Here is a 19,838-nt window from a genome sequence, read left to right as displayed (position 1 = left end):
TAAAGGGCTCTTCCGGGATTTGAACCCGGGACCTCTCACACCCGAAGCGAGAATCATACGACTAGACCAACGAGCCTACTGTTTCAACATTTGATTTCTTTTTTTGTCCTTTTGAGGCGTTTATTTTGGCTTTTTTGGCTCTTTTGCCTAGTGCACAGTCTCAGTCTTGACTACACACATGAATGTATCAAGCCCTTATGCACAAATCAGTTGGTATTTGGGCTAAAAAGACAGTAACACAATTCAACTCCTGGAGACTGTACTTGAAAGCGTAATGTACCACACGTGCTAGGGAAAATACAGTCCCGGCTTGTCATGCTAATGTAAGAGCCAGATGTGCTAGATCTATGCTCTGTGGACACTGGCTTAACAGCAAATTATTTATTCACCCTCACTCGTCTGCAGTTGCGATTCACTTAGTGAAAGGTATCGCTAGTGTAATAGCTACCAGAGCATCCACATTTTTGTTGTCAATGTAGGCTTGGCTGGCAATTTAACCCAAAAAAGGGCCAGGGATCTCTTGCTTCTAAACAATAACCGAAGCTGTAGTCCAAAAAGTTGCTTTGCCATTCAGAAATGGTCTATTTTAATGTTGACATGTCTTAGATGCAGATGTCACAACAATGCAGTAAAGTAGAGCACTGTACATAGTTTTAGTCAAATAACATATAAAGAGCTCGTCCGGGATTTGAACCCGGGACCTCTCGCACCCAAAGCGAGAATCATACGCCTAGACCAACGAGCCTAATAGTTCCGTATTTGCTTTCTTATTTTGGCCTTTTGAGGCGTTTATTTTGGCTTTTTTTGGCTCTTTTGCCTAGTGCACAGTCTCAGTCTTGACTACACACATGAATGTATCAAGCCCTTATGCACAAATCAGTTGGCATTTGGGCTGAAAAGACAGTAACACAATTCAACTCCTGGAGACTGTACTTGAAAACGTAATATACCACACGTGCTAGGGAAAATACAGTCCCGTCTTGTCATGCTAATGTAAGAGCCAGATGTGCTAGATCTATGCTCTGTGGACACTGGCTTAACAGCAAATTATTTATTCACCCTCACTCGTCTGCAGTTGCGATTCACTTCGTGACAGGTATCGCTATTGTAATAGCTACCAGAGCATCCACATTTTTGTTGTCAATGTAGGCTTGGCTGGCAATTTAACCCAAAAAAGGGCCAGGGATCTCTCGCTTCTAAACAATAACAGAATAACTGAAGATGTAGTCCAACAAGCTGCTTTGCCATTCAGAAACTGTCTGTTTAAACGTTGACATGTCTTAGAAGCAGATGTCACAACAATGCAGTAAAGAAGAGCACTGTACATAATTTTAGTCAAATAACATATAAAGGGCTTGTCCGGGATTTGAACCCAGGACCTCTCACACCCGAAGCGAGAATCATACGACTAGACCAACGAGCCTACTAGTTCAAGATTTGATTTCTTATTTTGGCCTTTTGAGGCGTTTATTTAGGCTTTTTTGGCTCTTTTGCCTAGTGCACATTCTCAGTCTTGACTACACACATCTATGTATCACGCTTTTATGCACAAATCAGTTGTCATTTGGGCTGAAAAGACAGTAACACAATTCAACTCCTGAAGACTGTACTTGAAAACGTAATGTACCACACGTGCTAGGGAAAATACAGTCCCGGCTTGTCATGCTAACGTAAGAGCCAGATGTGCTAGATCTATGCTCTGTGGACACTGGCTTAACAGCAAATTATTTATTCACCCTCACTCGTCTGCAGTTGCGATTCACTTAGTGAAAGGTATCGCTAGTGTAATAGCTACCAGAGCATCCACATTTTTGTTGTCAATGTAGGCTTGGCTGGCAATTTAACCCAAAAAAGGGCCAGGGATCTCTTGCTTCTAAACAATAACCGAAGCTGTAGTCCAAAAAGTTGCTTTGCCATTCAGAAATGGTCTATTTTAATGTTGACATGTCTTAGATGCAGATGTCACAACAATGCAGTAAAGTAGAGCACTGTACATAGTTTTAGTCAAATAACATATAAAGGGCTCTTCCGGGATCTCTCGCACCCAAAGCGAGAATCATACGCCTAGACCAAAAAGCCTACTAGTTCGAGATTTGCTTTCTTATTTTGGCCTTTTGAGGCGTTTATTTTGGCTTTTTTGGCTCTTTTGCCTAGTGCACAGTCTCAGTCTTGACTACACACATGAATGTATCAAGCCCTTATGCACAAATCAGTTGGTATTTGGGCTAAAAAGACAGTAACACAATTCAACTCCTGGAGACTGTACTTGAAAGCGTAATGTACCACACGTGCTAGGGAAAATACAGTCCCGGCTTGTCATGCTAATGTAAGAGCCAGATGTGCTAGATCTATGCTCTGTGGACACTGGCTTAACAGCAAATTATTTATTCACCCTCACTCGTCTGCAGTTGCGATTCACTTCGTGACAGGTATCGCTATTGTAATAGCTACCAGAGCATCCACATTTTTGTTGTCAATGTAGGCTTGGCTGGCAATTTAACCCAAAAAAGGGCCAGGGATCTCTTGCTTCTAAACAATAACCGAAGCTGTAGTCCAAAAAGTTGCTTTGCCATTCAGAAATGGTCTATTTTAATGTTGACATGTCTTAGATGCAGATGTCACAACAATGCAGTAAAGTAGAGCACTGTACATAGTTTTAGTCAAATAACATATAAAGGGCTCTTCCGGGATTTGAACCCGGGACCTCTCACACCCGAAGCGAGAATCATACGACTAGACCAACGAGCCTACTATTTCAACATTTGATTTCTTTTTTTGTCCTTTTGAGGCGTTTATTTTGGCTTTTTTGGCTCTTTTGCCTAGTGCACAGTCTCAGTCTTGACTACACACATGAATGTATCAAGCCCTTATGCACAAATCAGTTGGTATTTGGGCTAAAAAGACAGTAACACAATTCAACTCCTGGAGACTGTACTTGAAAGCGTAATGTACCACACGTGCTAGGGAAAATACAGTCCCGGCTTGTCATGCTAATGTAAGAGCCAGATGTGCTAGATCTATGCTCTGTGGACACTGGCTTAACAGCAAATTATTTATTCACCCTCACTCGTCTGCAGTTGCGATTCACTTAGTGAAAGGTATCGCTAGTGTAATAGCTACCAGAGCATCCACATTTTTGTTGTCAATGTAGGCTTGGCTGGCAATTTAACCCAAAAAAGGGCCAGGGATCTCTTGCTTCTAAACAATAACCGAAGCTGTAGTCCAAAAAGTTGCTTTGCCATTCAGAAATGGTCTATTTTAATGTTGACATGTCTTAGATGCAGATGTCACAACAATGCAGTAAAGTAGAGCACTGTACATAGTTTTAGTCAAATAACATATAAAGAGCTCGTCCGGGATTTGAACCCGGGACCTCTCGCACCCAAAGCGAGAATCATACGCCTAGACCAACGAGCCTAATAGTTCCGTATTTGCTTTCTTATTTTGGCCTTTTGAGGCGTTTATTTTGGCTTTTTTTGGCTCTTTTGCCTAGTGCACAGTCTCAGTCTTGACTACACACATGAATGTATCAAACCCTTATGCACAAATCAGTTGGCATTTGGGCTGAAAAGACAGTAACACAATTCAACTCCTGGAGACTGTACTTGAAAACATAATATACCACACGTGCTAGGGAAAATACAGTCCCGTCTTGTCATGCTAATGTAAGAGCCAGATGTGCTAGATCTATGCTCTGTGGACACTGGCTTAACAGCAAATTATTTATTCACCCTCACTCGTCTGCAGTTGCGATTCACTTCGTGACAGGTATCGCTATTGTAATAGCTACCAGAGCATCCACATTTTTGTTGTCAATGTAGGCTTGGCTGGCAATTTAACCCAAAAAAGGGCCAGGGATCTCTCGCTTCTAAACAATAACAGAATAACTGAAGATGTAGTCCAACAAGCTGCTTTGCCATTCAGAAACTGTCTGTTTAAACGTTGACATGTCTTAGAAGCAGATGTCACAACAATGCAGTAAAGAAGAGCACTGTACATAATTTTAGTCAAATAACATATAAAGGGCTTGTCCGGGATTTGAACCCAGGACCTCTCACACCCGAAGCGAGAATCATACGACTAGACCAACGAGCCTACTAGTTCAAGATTTGATTTCTTATTTTGGCCTTTTGAGGCGTTTATTTAGGCTTTTTTGGCTCTTTTGCCTAGTGCACATTCTCAGTCTTGACTACACACATCTATGTATCACGCTTTTATGCACAAATCAGTTGTCATTTGGGCTGAAAAGACAGTAACACAATTCAACTCCTGAAGACTGTACTTGAAAACGTAATGTACCACACGTGCTAGGGAAAATACAGTCCCGGCTTGTCATGCTAACGTAAGAGCCAGATGTGCTAGATCTATGCTCTGTGGACACTGGCTTAACAGCAAATTATTTATTCACCCTCACTCGTCTGCAGTTGCGATTCACTTAGTGAAAGGTATCGCTAGTGTAATAGCTACCAGAGCATCCACATTTTTGTTGTCAATGTAGGCTTGGCTGGCAATTTAACCCAAAAAAGGGCCAGGGATCTCTTGCTTCTAAACAATAACCGAAGCTGTAGTCCAAAAAGTTGCTTTGCCATTCAGAAATGGTCTATTTTAATGTTGACATGTCTTAGATGCAGATGTCACAACAATGCAGTAAAGTAGAGCACTGTACATAGTTTTAGTCAAATAACATATAAAGGGCTCTTCCGGGATCTCTCGCACCCAAAGCGAGAATCATACGCCTAGACCAAAAAGCCTACTAGTTCGAGATTTGCTTTCTTATTTTGGCCTTTTGAGGCGTTTATTTTGGCTTTTTTGGCTCTTTTGCCTAGTGCACAGTCTCAGTCTTGACTACACACATGAATGTATCAAGCCCTTATGCACAAATCAGTTGGTATTTGGGCTAAAAAGACAGTAACACAATTCAACTCCTGGAGACTGTACTTGAAAGCGTAATGTACCACACGTGCTAGGGAAAATACAGTCCCGGCTTGTCATGCTAATGTAAGAGCCAGATGTGCTAGATCTATGCTCTGTGGACACTGGCTTAACAGCAAATTATTTATTCACCCTCACTCGTCTGCAGTTGCGATTCACTTCGTGACAGGTATCGCTATTGTAATAGCTACCAGAGCATCCACATTTTTGTTGTCAATGTAGGCTTGGCTGGCAATTTAACCCAAAAAAGGGCCAGGGATCTCTTGCTTCTAAACAATAACCGAAGCTGTAGTCCAAAAAGTTGCTTTGCCATTCAGAAATGGTCTATTTTAATGTTGACATGTCTTAGATGCAGATGTCACAACAATGCAGTAAAGTAGAGCACTGTACATAGTTTTAGTCAAATAACATATAAAGGGCTCTTCCGGGATTTGAACCCGGGACCTCTCACACCCGAAGCGAGAATCATACGACTAGACCAACGAGCCTACTATTTCAACATTTGATTTCTTTTTTTGTCCTTTTGAGGCGTTTATTTTGGCTTTTTTGGCTCTTTTGCCTAGTGCACAGTCTCAGTCTTGACTACACACATGAATGTATCAAGCCCTTATGCACAAATCAGTTGGTATTTGGGCTAAAAAGACAGTAACACAATTCAACTCCTGGAGACTGTACTTGAAAGCGTAATGTACCACACGTGCTAGGGAAAATACAGTCCCGGCTTGTCATGCTAATGTAAGAGCCAGATGTGCTAGATCTATGCTCTGTGGACACTGGCTTAACAGCAAATTATTTATTCACCCTCACTCGTCTGCAGTTGCGATTCACTTAGTGAAAGGTATCGCTAGTGTAATAGCTACCAGAGCATCCACATTTTTGTTGTCAATGTAGGCTTGGCTGGCAATTTAACCCAAAAAAGGGCCAGGGATCTCTTGCTTCTAAACAATAACCGAAGCTGTAGTCCAAAAAGTTGCTTTGCCATTCAGAAATGGTCTATTTTAATGTTGACATGTCTTAGATGCAGATGTCACAACAATGCAGTAAAGTAGAGCACTGTACATAGTTTTAGTCAAATAACATATAAAGAGCTCGTCCGGGATTTGAACCCGGGACCTCTCGCACCCAAAGCGAGAATCATACGCCTAGACCAACGAGCCTAATAGTTCCGTATTTGCTTTCTTATTTTGGCCTTTTGAGGCGTTTATTTTGGCTTTTTTTGGCTCTTTTGCCTAGTGCACAGTCTCAGTCTTGACTACACACATGAATGTATCAAGCCCTTATGCACAAATCAGTTGGCATTTGGGCTGAAAAGACAGTAACACAATTCAACTCCTGGAGACTGTACTTGAAAACGTAATATACCACACGTGCTAGGGAAAATACAGTCCCGTCTTGTCATGCTAATGTAAGAGCCAGATGTGCTAGATCTATGCTCTGTGGACACTGGCTTAACAGCAAATTATTTATTCACCCTCACTCGTCTGCAGTTGCGATTCACTTCGTGACAGGTATCGCTATTGTAATAGCTACCAGAGCATCCACATTTTTGTTGTCAATGTAGGCTTGGCTGGCAATTTAACCCAAAAAAGGGCCAGGGATCTCTCGCTTCTAAACAATAACAGAATAACTGAAGATGTAGTCCAACAAGCTGCTTTGCCATTCAGAAACTGTCTGTTTAAACGTTGACATGTCTTAGAAGCAGATGTCACAACAATGCAGTAAAGAAGAGCACTGTACATAATTTTAGTCAAATAACATATAAAGGGCTTGTCCGGGATTTGAACCCAGGACCTCTCACACCCGAAGCGAGAATCATACGACTAGACCAACGAGCCTACTAGTTCAAGATTTGATTTCTTATTTTGGCCTTTTGAGGCGTTTATTTAGGCTTTTTTGGCTCTTTTGCCTAGTGCACATTCTCAGTCTTGACTACACACATCTATGTATCACGCTTTTATGCACAAATCAGTTGTCATTTGGGCTGAAAAGACAGTAACACAATTCAACTCCTGAAGACTGTACTTGAAAACGTAATGTACCACACGTGCTAGGGAAAATACAGTCCCGGCTTGTCATGCTAACGTAAGAGCCAGATGTGCTAGATCTATGCTCTGTGGACACTGGCTTAACAGCAAATTATTTATTCACCCTCACTCGTCTGCAGTTGCGATTCACTTAGTGAAAGGTATCGCTAGTGTAATAGCTACCAGAGCATCCACATTTTTGTTGTCAATGTAGGCTTGGCTGGCAATTTAACCCAAAAAAGGGCCAGGGATCTCTTGCTTCTAAACAATAACCGAAGCTGTAGTCCAAAAAGTTGCTTTGCCATTCAGAAATGGTCTATTTTAATGTTGACATGTCTTAGATGCAGATGTCACAACAATGCAGTAAAGTAGAGCACTGTACATAGTTTTAGTCAAATAACATATAAAGGGCTCTTCCGGGATCTCTCGCACCCAAAGCGAGAATCATACGCCTAGACCAAAAAGCCTACTAGTTCGAGATTTGCTTTCTTATTTTGGCCTTTTGAGGCGTTTATTTTGGCTTTTTTGGCTCTTTTGCCTAGTGCACAGTCTCAGTCTTGACTACACACATGAATGTATCAAGCCCTTATGCACAAATCAGTTGGTATTTGGGCTAAAAAGACAGTAACACAATTCAACTCCTGGAGACTGTACTTGAAAGCGTAATGTACCACACGTGCTAGGGAAAATACAGTCCCGGCTTGTCATGCTAATGTAAGAGCCAGATGTGCTAGATCTATGCTCTGTGGACACTGGCTTAACAGCAAATTATTTATTCACCCTCACTCGTCTGCAGTTGCGATTCACTTCGTGACAGGTATCGCTATTGTAATAGCTACCAGAGCATCCACATTTTTGTTGTCAATGTAGGCTTGGCTGGCAATTTAACCCAAAAAAGGGCCAGGGATCTCTTGCTTCTAAACAATAACCGAAGCTGTAGTCCAAAAAGTTGCTTTGCCATTCAGAAATGGTCTATTTTAATGTTGACATGTCTTAGATGCAGATGTCACAACAATGCAGTAAAGTAGAGCACTGTACATAGTTTTAGTCAAATAACATATAAAGGGCTCTTCCGGGATTTGAACCCGGGACCTCTCACACCCGAAGCGAGAATCATACGACTAGACCAACGAGCCTACTATTTCAACATTTGATTTCTTTTTTTGTCCTTTTGAGGCGTTTATTTTGGCTTTTTTGGCTCTTTTGCCTAGTGCACAGTCTCAGTCTTGACTACACACATGAATGTATCAAGCCCTTATGCACAAATCAGTTGGTATTTGGGCTAAAAAGACAGTAACACAATTCAACTCCTGGAGACTGTACTTGAAAGCGTAATGTACCACACGTGCTAGGGAAAATACAGTCCCGGCTTGTCATGCTAATGTAAGAGCCAGATGTGCTAGATCTATGCTCTGTGGACACTGGCTTAACAGCAAATTATTTATTCACCCTCACTCGTCTGCAGTTGCGATTCACTTAGTGAAAGGTATCGCTAGTGTAATAGCTACCAGAGCATCCACATTTTTGTTGTCAATGTAGGCTTGGCTGGCAATTTAACCCAAAAAAGGGCCAGGGATCTCTTGCTTCTAAACAATAACCGAAGCTGTAGTCCAAAAAGTTGCTTTGCCATTCAGAAATGGTCTATTTTAATGTTGACATGTCTTAGATGCAGATGTCACAACAATGCAGTAAAGTAGAGCACTGTACATAGTTTTAGTCAAATAACATATAAAGAGCTCGTCCGGGATTTGAACCCGGGACCTCTCGCACCCAAAGCGAGAATCATACGCCTAGACCAACGAGCCTAATAGTTCCGTATTTGCTTTCTTATTTTGGCCTTTTGAGGCGTTTATTTTGGCTTTTTTTGGCTCTTTTGCCTAGTGCACAGTCTCAGTCTTGACTACACACATGAATGTATCAAGCCCTTATGCACAAATCAGTTGGCATTTGGGCTGAAAAGACAGTAACACAATTCAACTCCTGGAGACTGTACTTGAAAACGTAATATACCACACGTGCTAGGGAAAATACAGTCCCGTCTTGTCATGCTAATGTAAGAGCCAGATGTGCTAGATCTATGCTCTGTGGACACTGGCTTAACAGCAAATTATTTATTCACCCTCACTCGTCTGCAGTTGCGATTCACTTCGTGACAGGTATCGCTATTGTAATAGCTACCAGAGCATCCACATTTTTGTTGTCAATGTAGGCTTGGCTGGCAATTTAACCCAAAAAAGGGCCAGGGATCTCTCGCTTCTAAACAATAACAGAATAACTGAAGATGTAGTCCAACAAGCTGCTTTGCCATTCAGAAACTGTCTGTTTAAACGTTGACATGTCTTAGAAGCAGATGTCACAACAATGCAGTAAAGAAGAGCACTGTACATAATTTTAGTCAAATAACATATAAAGGGCTTGTCCGGGATTTGAACCCAGGACCTCTCACACCCGAAGCGAGAATCATACGACTAGACCAACGAGCCTACTAGTTCAAGATTTGATTTCTTATTTTGGCCTTTTGAGGCGTTTATTTAGGCTTTTTTGGCTCTTTTGCCTAGTGCACATTCTCAGTCTTGACTACACACATCTATGTATCACGCTTTTATGCACAAATCAGTTGTCATTTGGGCTGAAAAGACAGTAACACAATTCAACTCCTGAAGACTGTACTTGAAAACGTAATGTACCACACGTGCTAGGGAAAATACAGTCCCGGCTTGTCATGCTAACGTAAGAGCCAGATGTGCTAGATCTATGCTCTGTGGACACTGGCTTAACAGCAAATTATTTATTCACCCTCACTCGTCTGCAGTTGCGATTCACTTAGTGAAAGGTATCGCTAGTGTAATAGCTACCAGAGCATCCACATTTTTGTTGTCAATGTAGGCTTGGCTGGCAATTTAACCCAAAAAAGGGCCAGGGATCTCTTGCTTCTAAACAATAACCGAAGCTGTAGTCCAAAAAGTTGCTTTGCCATTCAGAAATGGTCTATTTTAATGTTGACATGTCTTAGATGCAGATGTCACAACAATGCAGTAAAGTAGAGCACTGTACATAGTTTTAGTCAAATAACATATAAAGGGCTCGTCCGGGATTTGAACCCGGGACCTCTCGCACCCAAAGCGAGAATCATACGCCTAGACCAACGAGCCTACTAGTTCAACATTTGCTTTCTTATTTTGGCCTTTTGAGGCGTTTATTTAGGCTTTTTTGGCTCTTTTGCCTAGTGCACATTCTCAGTCTTGACTACACACATCTATGTATCACGCTTTTATGCACAAATCAGTTGTCATTTGGGCTGAAAAGACAGTAACACAATTCAACTCCTGAAGACTGTACTTGAAAACGTAATGTACCACACGTGCTAGGGAAAATACAGTCGCGGCTTGTCATGCTAACGTAAGAGCCAGATGTGCTAGATCTATGCTCTGTGGACACTGGCTTAACAGCAAATTATTTATTCACCCTCACTCGTCTGCAGTTGCGATTCACTTAGTGAAAGGTATCGCTAGTGTAATAGCTACCAGAGCATCCACATTTTTGTTGTCAATGTAGGCTTGCCTGGCAATTTAACCCAAAAAAGGGCCAGGGATCTCTTGCTTCTAAACAATAACCGAAGCTGTAGTCCAAAAAGTTGCTTTGCCATTCAGAAATGGTCTATTTTAATGTTGACATGTCTTAGATGCAGATGTCACAACAATGCAGTAAAGTAGAGCACTGTACATAGTTTTAGTCAAATAACATATAAAGGGCTCTTCCGGGATCTCTCGCACCCAAAGCGAGAATCATACGCCTAGACCAAAAAGCCTACTAGTTCGAGATTTGCTTTCTTATTTTGGCCTTTTGAGGCGTTTATTTTGGCTTTTTTGGCTCTTTTGCCTAGTGCACAGTCTCAGTCTTGACTACACACATGAATGTATCAAGCCCTTATGCACAAATCAGTTGGTATTTGGGCTAAAAAGACAGTAACACAATTCAACTCCTGGAGACTGTACTTGAAAGCGTAATGTACCACACGTGCTAGGGAAAATACAGTCCCGGCTTGTCATGCTAATGTAAGAGCCAGATGTGCTAGATCTATGCTCTGTGGACACTGGCTTAACAGCAAATTATTTATTCACCCTCACTCGTCTGCAGTTGCGATTCACTTAGTGAAAGGTATCGCTAGTGTAATAGCTACCAGAGCATCCACATTTTTGTTGTCAATGTAGGCTTGGCTGGCAATTTAACCCAAAAAAGGGCCAGGGATCTCTCGCTTCTAAACAATAACAGAATAACTGAAGATGTAGTCCAACAAGCTGCTTTGCCATTCAGAAATGGTCAATTTTAATGTTGACATGTCTTAGATGCAGATGTCACAACAATGCAGTAAAGTAGAGCACTGTACATAGTTTTAGTCAAATAACATGTAAAGGGCTCGTCCGGGATTTGAACCCGGGACCTCTCGCACCCAAAGCAAGAATCATACGCCTAGACCAAAAAGCCTACTAGTTCGAGATTTGCTTTCTTATTTTGGCCTTTTGAGGTGTTTATTTTGGCTTTTTTGGCTCTTTTGCCTAGTGCACAGTCTCAGTCTTGACTACACACATGAATGTATCAAGCCCTTATGCACAAATCAGTTGGTATTTGGGCTAAAAAGACAGTAACACAATTCAACTCCTGGAGACTGTACTTGAAAGCGTAATGTACCACACGTGCTAGGGAAAATACAGTCCCGGCTTGTCATGCTAATGTAAGAGCCAGATGTGCTAGATCTATGCTCTGTGGACACTGGCTTAACAGCAAATTATTTATTCACCCTCACTCGTCTGCAGTTGCGATTCACTTAGTGAAAGGTATCGCTAGTGTAATAGCTACCAGAGCATCCACATTTTTGTTGTCAATGTAGGCTTGGCTGGCAATTTAACCCAAAAAAGGGCCAGGGATCTCTTGCTTCTAAACAATAACCGAAGCTGTAGTCCAAAAAGTTGCTTTGCCATTCAGAAATGGTCTATTTTAATGTTGACATGTCTTAGATGCAGATGTCACAACAATGCAGTAAAGTAGAGCACTGTACATAGTTTTAGTCAAATAACATATAAAGGGCTCTTCCGGGATTTGAACCCGGGACCTCTCACACCCGAAGCGAGAATCATACGACTAGACCAATGAGCCTACTAGTTCAACATTTGATTTCTTATTTTGTCCTTTTGAGGCGTTTATTTTGGCTTTTTTGGCTCTATTGCCTAGTGCACAGTCTCAGTCTTGACTACACACATGAATGTATCAAGCCCTTATGCACAAATCAGTTGGTATTTGGGCTAAAAAGACAGTAACACAATTCAACTCCTGGAGACTGTACTTGAAAGCGTAATGTACCACACGTGCTAGGGAAAATACAGTCCCGGCTTGTCATGCTAATGTAAGAGCCAGATGTGCTAGATCTATGCTCTGTGGACACTGGCTTAACAGCAAATTATTTATTCACCCTCACTCGTCTGCAGTTGCGATTCACTTAGTGAAAGGTATCGCTAGTGTAATAGCTACCAGAGCATCCACATTTTTGTTGTCAATGTAGGCTTGGCTGGCAATTTAACCCAAAAAAGGGCCAGGGATCTCTCGCTTCTAAACAATAACAGAATAACTGAAGATGTAGTCCAACAAGCTGCTTTGCCATTCAGAAATGGTCAATTTTAATGTTGACATGTCTTAGATGCAGATGTCACAACAATGCAGTAAAGTAGAGCACTGTACATAGTTTTAGTCAAATAACATGTAAAGGGCTCGTCCGGGATTTGAACCCGGGACCTCTCGCACCCAAAGCGAGAATCATACGCCTAGACCAAAAAGCCTACTAGTTCGAGATTTGCTTTCTTATTTTGGCCTTTTGAGGTGTTTATTTTGGCTTTTTTGGCTCTTTTGCCTAGTGCACAGTCTCAGTCTTGACTACACACATGAATGTATCAAGCCCTTATGCACAAATCAGTTGGTATTTGGGCTAAAAAGACAGTAACACAATTCAACTCCTGGAGACTGTACTTGAAAGCGTAATGTACCACACGTGCTAGGGAAAATACAGTCCCGGCTTGTCATGCTAATGTAAGAGCCAGATGTGCTAGATCTATGCTCTGTGGACACTGGCTTAACAGCAAATTATTTATTCACCCTCACTCGTCTGCAGTTGCGATTCACTTAGTGAAAGGTATCGCTAGTGTAATAGCTACCAGAGCATCCACATTTTTGTTGTCAATGTAGGCTTGGCTGGCAATTTAACCCAAAAAAGGGCCAGGGATCTCTTGCTTCTAAACAATAACCGAAGCTGTAGTCCAAAAAGTTGCTTTGCCATTCAGAAATGGTCTATTTTAATGTTGACATGTCTTAGATGCAGATGTCACAACAATGCAGTAAAGTAGAGCACTGTACATAGTTTTAGTCAAATAACATATAAAGGGCTCGTCCGGGATTTGAACACGGGACCTCTCGCACCCAAAGCGAGAATCATACGCCTAGACCAACGAGCCTACTAGTTCCGTATTTGCTTTCTTATTTTGGCCTTTTGAGGCGTTTATTTTGGCTTTTTTTGGCTCTTTTGCCTAGTGCACAGTCTCAGTCTTGACTACACACATGAATGTATCAAGCCCTTATGCACAAATCAGTTGGCATTTGGGCTGAAAAGACAGTAACACAATTCAACTCCTGGAGACTGTACTTGAAAACGTAATATACCACACGTGCTAGGGAAAATACAGTCCCGTCTTGTCATGCTAATGTAAGAGCCAGATGTGCTAGATCTATGCTCTGTGGACACTGGCTTAACAGCAAATTATTTATTCACCCTCACTCGTCTGCAGTTGCGATTCACTTCGTGACAGGTATCGCTATTGTAATAGCTACCAGAGCATCCACATTTTTGTTGTCAATGTAGGCTTGGCTGGCAATTTAACCCAAAAAAGGGCCAGGGATCTCTCGCTTCTAAACAATAACAGAATAACTGAAGATGTAGTCCAACAAGCTGCTTTGCCATTCAGAAACGGTCTGTTTAAACGTTGACATGTCTTAGAAGCAGATGTCACAACAATGCAGTAAAGAAGAGCACTGTACATAATTTTAGTCAAATAACATATAAAGGGCTTGTCCGGGATTTGAACCCAGGACTTCTCACACCCGAAGCGAGAATCATACGACTAGACCAACGAGCCTACTAGTTCAACATTTGATTTCTTATTTTGGCCTTTTGAGGCGTTTGTTTAGGCTTTTTTGGCTCTTTTGCCTAGTGCACATTCTCAGTCTTGACTACACACATCTATGTATCACGCTTTTATGCACAAATCAGTTGGCATTTGGGCTGAAAAGACAGTAACACAATTCAACTCCTGAAGACTGTACTTGAAAACGTAATGTACCACACGTGCTAGGGAAAATACAGTCGCGGCTTGTCATGCTAATGTAAGAGCAAGATGTGCTAGATCTATGCTCTGTGGACACTGGCTTAACAGCAAATTATTTATTCACCCTCACTCGTCTGCAGTTGCGATTCACTTAGTGAAAGGTATCGCTAGTGTAATAGCTACCAGAGCATCCACATTTTTGTTGTCAATGTAGGCTTGGCTGGCAATTTAACCCAAAAAAGGGCCAGGGATCTCTCGCTTCTAAACAATAACAGAATAACTGAAGATGTAGTCCAACAAGCTGCTTTGCCATTCAGAAACCGTCTGTTTAAACGTTGACATGTCTTAGAAGCAGATGTCACAACAATGCAGTAAAGTAGAGCACTGAACATAGTTTTAGTCAAATAACATGTAAAGGGCTCGTCCGGGATTTGAACTCGGGACCTCTCGCACCCAAAGCGAGAATCATACGCCTAGACCAACGAGCTTACTAGTTCCGTATTTGCTTTCTTATTTTGGCCTTTTGAGGCGTTTATTTTGGCTTTTTTTGGCTCTTTTGCCTAGTGCACAGTCTCAGTCTTGACTACACACATGAATGTATCAAGCCCTTATGCACAAATCAGTTGGCATTTGGGCTGAAAAGACAGTAACACAATTCAACTCCTGGAGACTGTACTTGAAAACGTAATATACCACACGTGCTAGGGAAAATACAGTCCCGTCTTGTCATGCTAATGTAAGAGCCAGATGTGCTAGATCTATGCTCTGTGGACACTGGCTTAACAGCAAATTATTTATTCACCCTCACTCGTCTGCAGTTGCGATTCACTTAGTGAAAGGTATCGCTAGTGTAATAGCTACCAGAGCATCCACATTTTTGTTGTCAATGTAGGCTTGGCTGGCAATTTAACCCAAAAAAGGGCCAGGGATCTCTTGCTTCTAAACAATAACCGAAGCTGTAGTCCAAAAAGTTGCTTTGCCATTCAGAAATGGTCTATTTTAATGTTGACATGTCTTAGATGCAGATGTCACAACAATGCAGTAAAGTAGAGCACTGTACATAGTTTTAGTCAAATAACATATAAAGGGCTCGTCCGGGATTTGAACCCGGGACCTCTCGCACCCAAAGCGAGAATCATACGCCTAGACCAACGAGCCTACTAGTTCAACATTTGCTTTCTTATTTTGGCCTTTTGAGGCGTTTATTTAGGCTTTTTTGGCTCTTTTGCCTAGTGCACATTCTCAGTCTTGACTACACACATCTATGTATCACGCTTTTATGCACAAATCAGTTGTCATTTGGGCTGAAAAGACAGTAACACAATTCAACTCCTGAAGACTGTACTTGAAAACGTAATGTACCACACGTGCTAGGGAAAATACAGTCGCGGCTTGTCATGCTAACGTAAGAGCCAGATGTGCTAGATCTATGCTCTGTGGACACTGGCTTAACAGCAAATTATTTATTCACCCTCACTCGTCTGCAGTTGCGATTCACTTAGTGAAAGGTATCGCTAGTGTAATAGCTACCAGAGCATCCACATTTTTGTTGTCAATGTAGGCTTGGCTGGCAATTTAACCCAAAAAAGGGCCAGGGATCTCTTGCTTCTAAACAATAACCGAAGCTGTAGTCCAAAAAGTTGCTTTGCCATTCAGAAATGGTCTATTTTAATGTTGACATGTCTTAGATGCAGATGTCACAACAATGCAGTAAAGTAGAGCACTGTACATAGTTTTAGTCAAATAACATGTAAAGGGCTCGTCCGGGATTTGAACCCGGGACCTCTCGCACCCAAAGCGAGAATCATACGCCTAGACCAAAAAGCCTACTAGTTCGAGATTTGCTTTCTTATTTTGGCCTTTTGAGGTGTTTATTTTGGCTTTTTTGGCTCTTTTGCCTAGTGCACAGTCTCAGTCTTGACTACACACATGAATGTATCAAGCCCTTATGCACAAATCAGTTGGTATTTGGGCTAAAAAGACAGTAACACAATTCAACTCCTGGAGACTGTACTTGAAAGCGTAATGTACCACACGTGCTAGGGAAAATACAGTCCCGGCTTGTCATGCTAATGTAAGAGCCAGATGTGCTAGATCTATGCTCTGTGGACACTGGCTTAACAGCAAATTATTTATTCACCCTCACTCGTCTGCAGTTGCGATTCACTTAGTGAAAGGTATCGCTAGTGTAATAGCTACCAGAGCATCCACATTTTTGTTGTCAATGTAGGCTTGGCTGGCAATTTAACCCAAAAAAGGGCCAGGGATCTCTTGCTTCTAAACAATAACCGAAGCTGTAGTCCAAAAAGTTGCTTTGCCATTCAGAAATGGTCTATTTTAATGTTGACATGTCTTAGATGCAGATGTCACAACAATGCAGTAAAGTAGAGCACTGTACATAGTTTTAGTCAAATAACATATAAAGGGCTCGTCCGGGATTTGAACACGGGACCTCTCGCACCCAAAGCGAGAATCATACGCCTAGACCAACGAGCCTACTAGTTCCGTATTTGCTTTCTTATTTTGGCCTTTTGAGGCGTTTATTTTGGCTTTTTTTGGCTCTTTTGCCTAGTGCACAGTCTCAGTCTTGACTACACACATGAATGTATCAAGCCCTTATGCACAAATCAGTTGGCATTTGGGCTGAAAAGACAGTAACACAATTCAACTCCTGGAGACTGTACTTGAAAACGTAATATACCACACGTGCTAGGGAAAATACAGTCCCGTCTTGTCATGCTAATGTAAGAGCCAGATGTGCTAGATCTATGCTCTGTGGACACTGGCTTAACAGCAAATTATTTATTCACCCTCACTCGTCTGCAGTTGCGATTCACTTCGTGACAGGTATCGCTATTGTAATAGCTACCAGAGCATCCACATTTTTGTTGTCAATGTAGGCTTGGCTGGCAATTTAACCCAAAAAAGGGCCAGGGATCTCTCGCTTCTAAACAATAACAGAATAACTGAAGATGTAGTCCAACAAGCTGCTTTGCCATTCAGAAACGGTCTGTTTAAACGTTGACATGTCTTAGAAGCAGATGTCACAACAATGCAGTAAAGAAGAGCACTGTACATAATTTTAGTCAAATAACATATAAAGGGCTTGTCCGGGATTTGAACCCAGGACCTCTCACACCCGAAGCGAGAATCATACGACTAGACCAACGAGCCTACTAGTTCAACATTTGATTTCTTATTTTGGCCTTTTGAGGCGTTTGTTTAGGCTTTTTTGGCTCTTTTGCCTAGTGCACATTCTCAGTCTTGACTACACACATCTATGTATCACGCTTTTATGCACAAATCAGTTGGCATTTGGGCTGAAAAGACAGTAACACAATTCAACTCCTGAAGACTGTACTTGAAAACGTAATGTACCACACGTGCTAGGGAAAATACAGTCGCGGCTTGTCATGCTAATGTAAGAGCAAGATGTGCTAGATCTATGCTCTGTGGACACTGGCTTAACAGCAAATTATTTATTCACCCTCACTCGTCTGCAGTTGCGATTCACTTAGTGAAAGGTATCGCTAGTGTAATAGCTACCAGAGCATCCACATTTTTGTTGTCAATGTAGGCTTGGCTGGCAATTTAACCCAAAAAAGGGCCAGGGATCTCTCGCTTCTAAACAATAACAGAATAACTGAAGATGTAGTCCAACAAGCTGCTTTGCCATTCAGAAACCGTCTGTTTAAACGTTGACATGTCTTAGAAGCAGATGTCACAACAATGCAGTAAAGTAGAGCACTGAACATAGTTTTAGTCAAATAACATGTAAAGGGCTCGTCCGGGATTTGAACTCGGGACCTCTCGCACCCAAAGCGAGAATCATACGCCTAGACCAACGAGCTTACTAGTTCCGTATTTGCTTTCTTATTTTGGCCTTTTGAGGCGTTTATTTTGGCTTTTTTTGGCTCTTTTGCCTAGTGCACAGTCTCAGTCTTGACTACACACATGAATGTATCAAGCCCTTATGCACAAATCAGTTGGCATTTGGGCTGAAAAGACAGTAACACAATTCAACTCCTGGAGACTGTACTTGAAAACGTAATATACCACACGTGCTAGGGAAAATACAGTCCCGTCTTGTCATGCTAATGTAAGAGCCAGATGTGCTAGATCTATGCTCTGTGGACACTGGCTTAACAGCAAATTATTTATTCACCCTCACTCGTCTGCAGTTGCGATTCACTTCGTGACAGGTATCGCTATTGTAATAGCTACCAGAGCATCCACATTTTTGTTGTCAATGTAGGCTTGGCTGGCAATTTAACCCAAAAAAGGGCCAGGGATCTCTCGCTTCTAAACAATAACAGAATAACTGAAGATGTAGTCCAACAAGCTGCTTTGCCATTCAGAAACGGTCTGTTTAAACGTTGACATGTCTTAGAAGCAGATGTCACAACAATGCAGTAAAGAAGAGCACTGTACATAATTTTAGTCAAATAACATATAAAGGGCTTGTCCGGGATTTGAACCCAGGACCTCTCACACCCGAAGCGAGAATCATACGACTAGACCAACGAGCCTACTAGTTCAAGATTTGATTTCTTATTTTGGCCTTTTGAGGCGTTTATTTAGGCTTTTTTGGCTCTTTTGCCTAGTGCACATTCTCAGTCTTGACTACACACATCTATGTATCACGCTTTTATGCACAAATCAGTTGTCATTTGGGCTGAAAAGACAGTAACACAATTCAACTCCTGAAGACTGTACTTGAAAACGTAATGTACCACACGTGCTAGGGAAAATACAGTCCCGGCTTGTCATGCTAACGTAAGAGCCAGATGTGCTAGATCTATGCTCTGTGGACACTGGCTTAACAGCAAATTATTTATTCACCCTCACTCGTCTGCAGTTGCGATTCACTTAGTGAAAGGTATCGCTAGTGTAATAGCTACCAGAGCATCCACATTTTTGTTGTCAATGTAGGCTTGGCTGGCAATTTAACCCAAAAAAGGGCCAGGGATCTCTTGCTTCTAAACAATAACCGAAGCTGTAGTCCAAAAAGTTGCTTTGCCATTCAGAAATGGTCTATTTTAATGTTGACATGTCTTAGATGCAGATGTCACAACAATGCAGTAAAGTAGAGCACTGTACATAGCTTTAGTCAAATAACATATAAAGGGCTCTTCCGGGATCTCTCGCACCCAAAGCGAGAATCATACGCCTAGACCAAAAAGCCTACTAGTTCGAGATTTGCTTTCTTATTTTGGCCTTTTGAGGCGTTTATTTTGGCTTTTTTGGCTCTTTTGCCTAGTGCACAGTCTCAGTCTTGACTACACACATGAATGTATCAAGCCCTTATGCACAAATCAGTTGGTATTTGGGCTAAAAAGACAGTAACACAATTCAACTCCTGGAGACTGTACTTGAAAGCGTAATGTACCACACGTGCTAGGGAAAATACAGTCCCGGCTTGTCATGCTAATGTAAGAGCCAGATGTGCTAGATCTATGCTCTGTGGACACTGGCTTAACAGCAAATTATTTATTCACCCTCACTCGTCTGCAGT

General features: G+C 41.7%; 6 non-coding genes across 6 annotated transcripts; all 6 read right to left on the bottom strand.

Moving 5' to 3' along the window:
* Positions 1 to 673: 673 nt before the first annotated feature.
* Positions 674 to 745, bottom strand: trnap-ugg (transfer RNA proline (anticodon UGG)). Its single transcript has one exon. It is a non-coding gene; the product is annotated as a tRNA-Pro (tRNA).
* A 2,600-nt stretch (positions 746 to 3,345) lies between these two features.
* On the bottom strand, positions 3,346 to 3,417 carry trnap-ugg (transfer RNA proline (anticodon UGG)). Its single transcript has one exon. It is a non-coding gene; the product is annotated as a tRNA-Pro (tRNA).
* A 2,600-nt stretch (positions 3,418 to 6,017) lies between these two features.
* trnap-ugg (transfer RNA proline (anticodon UGG)) lies at positions 6,018 to 6,089 on the bottom strand. Its single transcript has one exon. It is a non-coding gene; the product is annotated as a tRNA-Pro (tRNA).
* Positions 6,090 to 8,689: 2,600 nt separating this feature from the next.
* On the bottom strand, positions 8,690 to 8,761 carry trnap-ugg (transfer RNA proline (anticodon UGG)). The gene has a single exon. It is a non-coding gene; the product is annotated as a tRNA-Pro (tRNA).
* Positions 8,762 to 10,036: 1,275 nt separating this feature from the next.
* trnap-ugg (transfer RNA proline (anticodon UGG)) lies at positions 10,037 to 10,108 on the bottom strand. The gene has a single exon. It is a non-coding gene; the product is annotated as a tRNA-Pro (tRNA).
* Positions 10,109 to 15,409: 5,301 nt separating this feature from the next.
* On the bottom strand, positions 15,410 to 15,481 carry trnap-ugg (transfer RNA proline (anticodon UGG)). Its single transcript has one exon. It is a non-coding gene; the product is annotated as a tRNA-Pro (tRNA).
* Positions 15,482 to 19,838: the final 4,357 nt, after the last annotated feature.

Source organism: Brachyhypopomus gauderio, chromosome 8, assembly GCF_052324685.1.
Source record: "Brachyhypopomus gauderio isolate BG-103 chromosome 8, BGAUD_0.2, whole genome shotgun sequence".
Taxonomy (NCBI): domain Eukaryota; kingdom Metazoa; phylum Chordata; class Actinopteri; order Gymnotiformes; family Hypopomidae; genus Brachyhypopomus; species Brachyhypopomus gauderio.
Note: the sequence above shows the minus strand (reverse complement) of the source record. Positions and strands in the feature narration are given on the sequence as shown.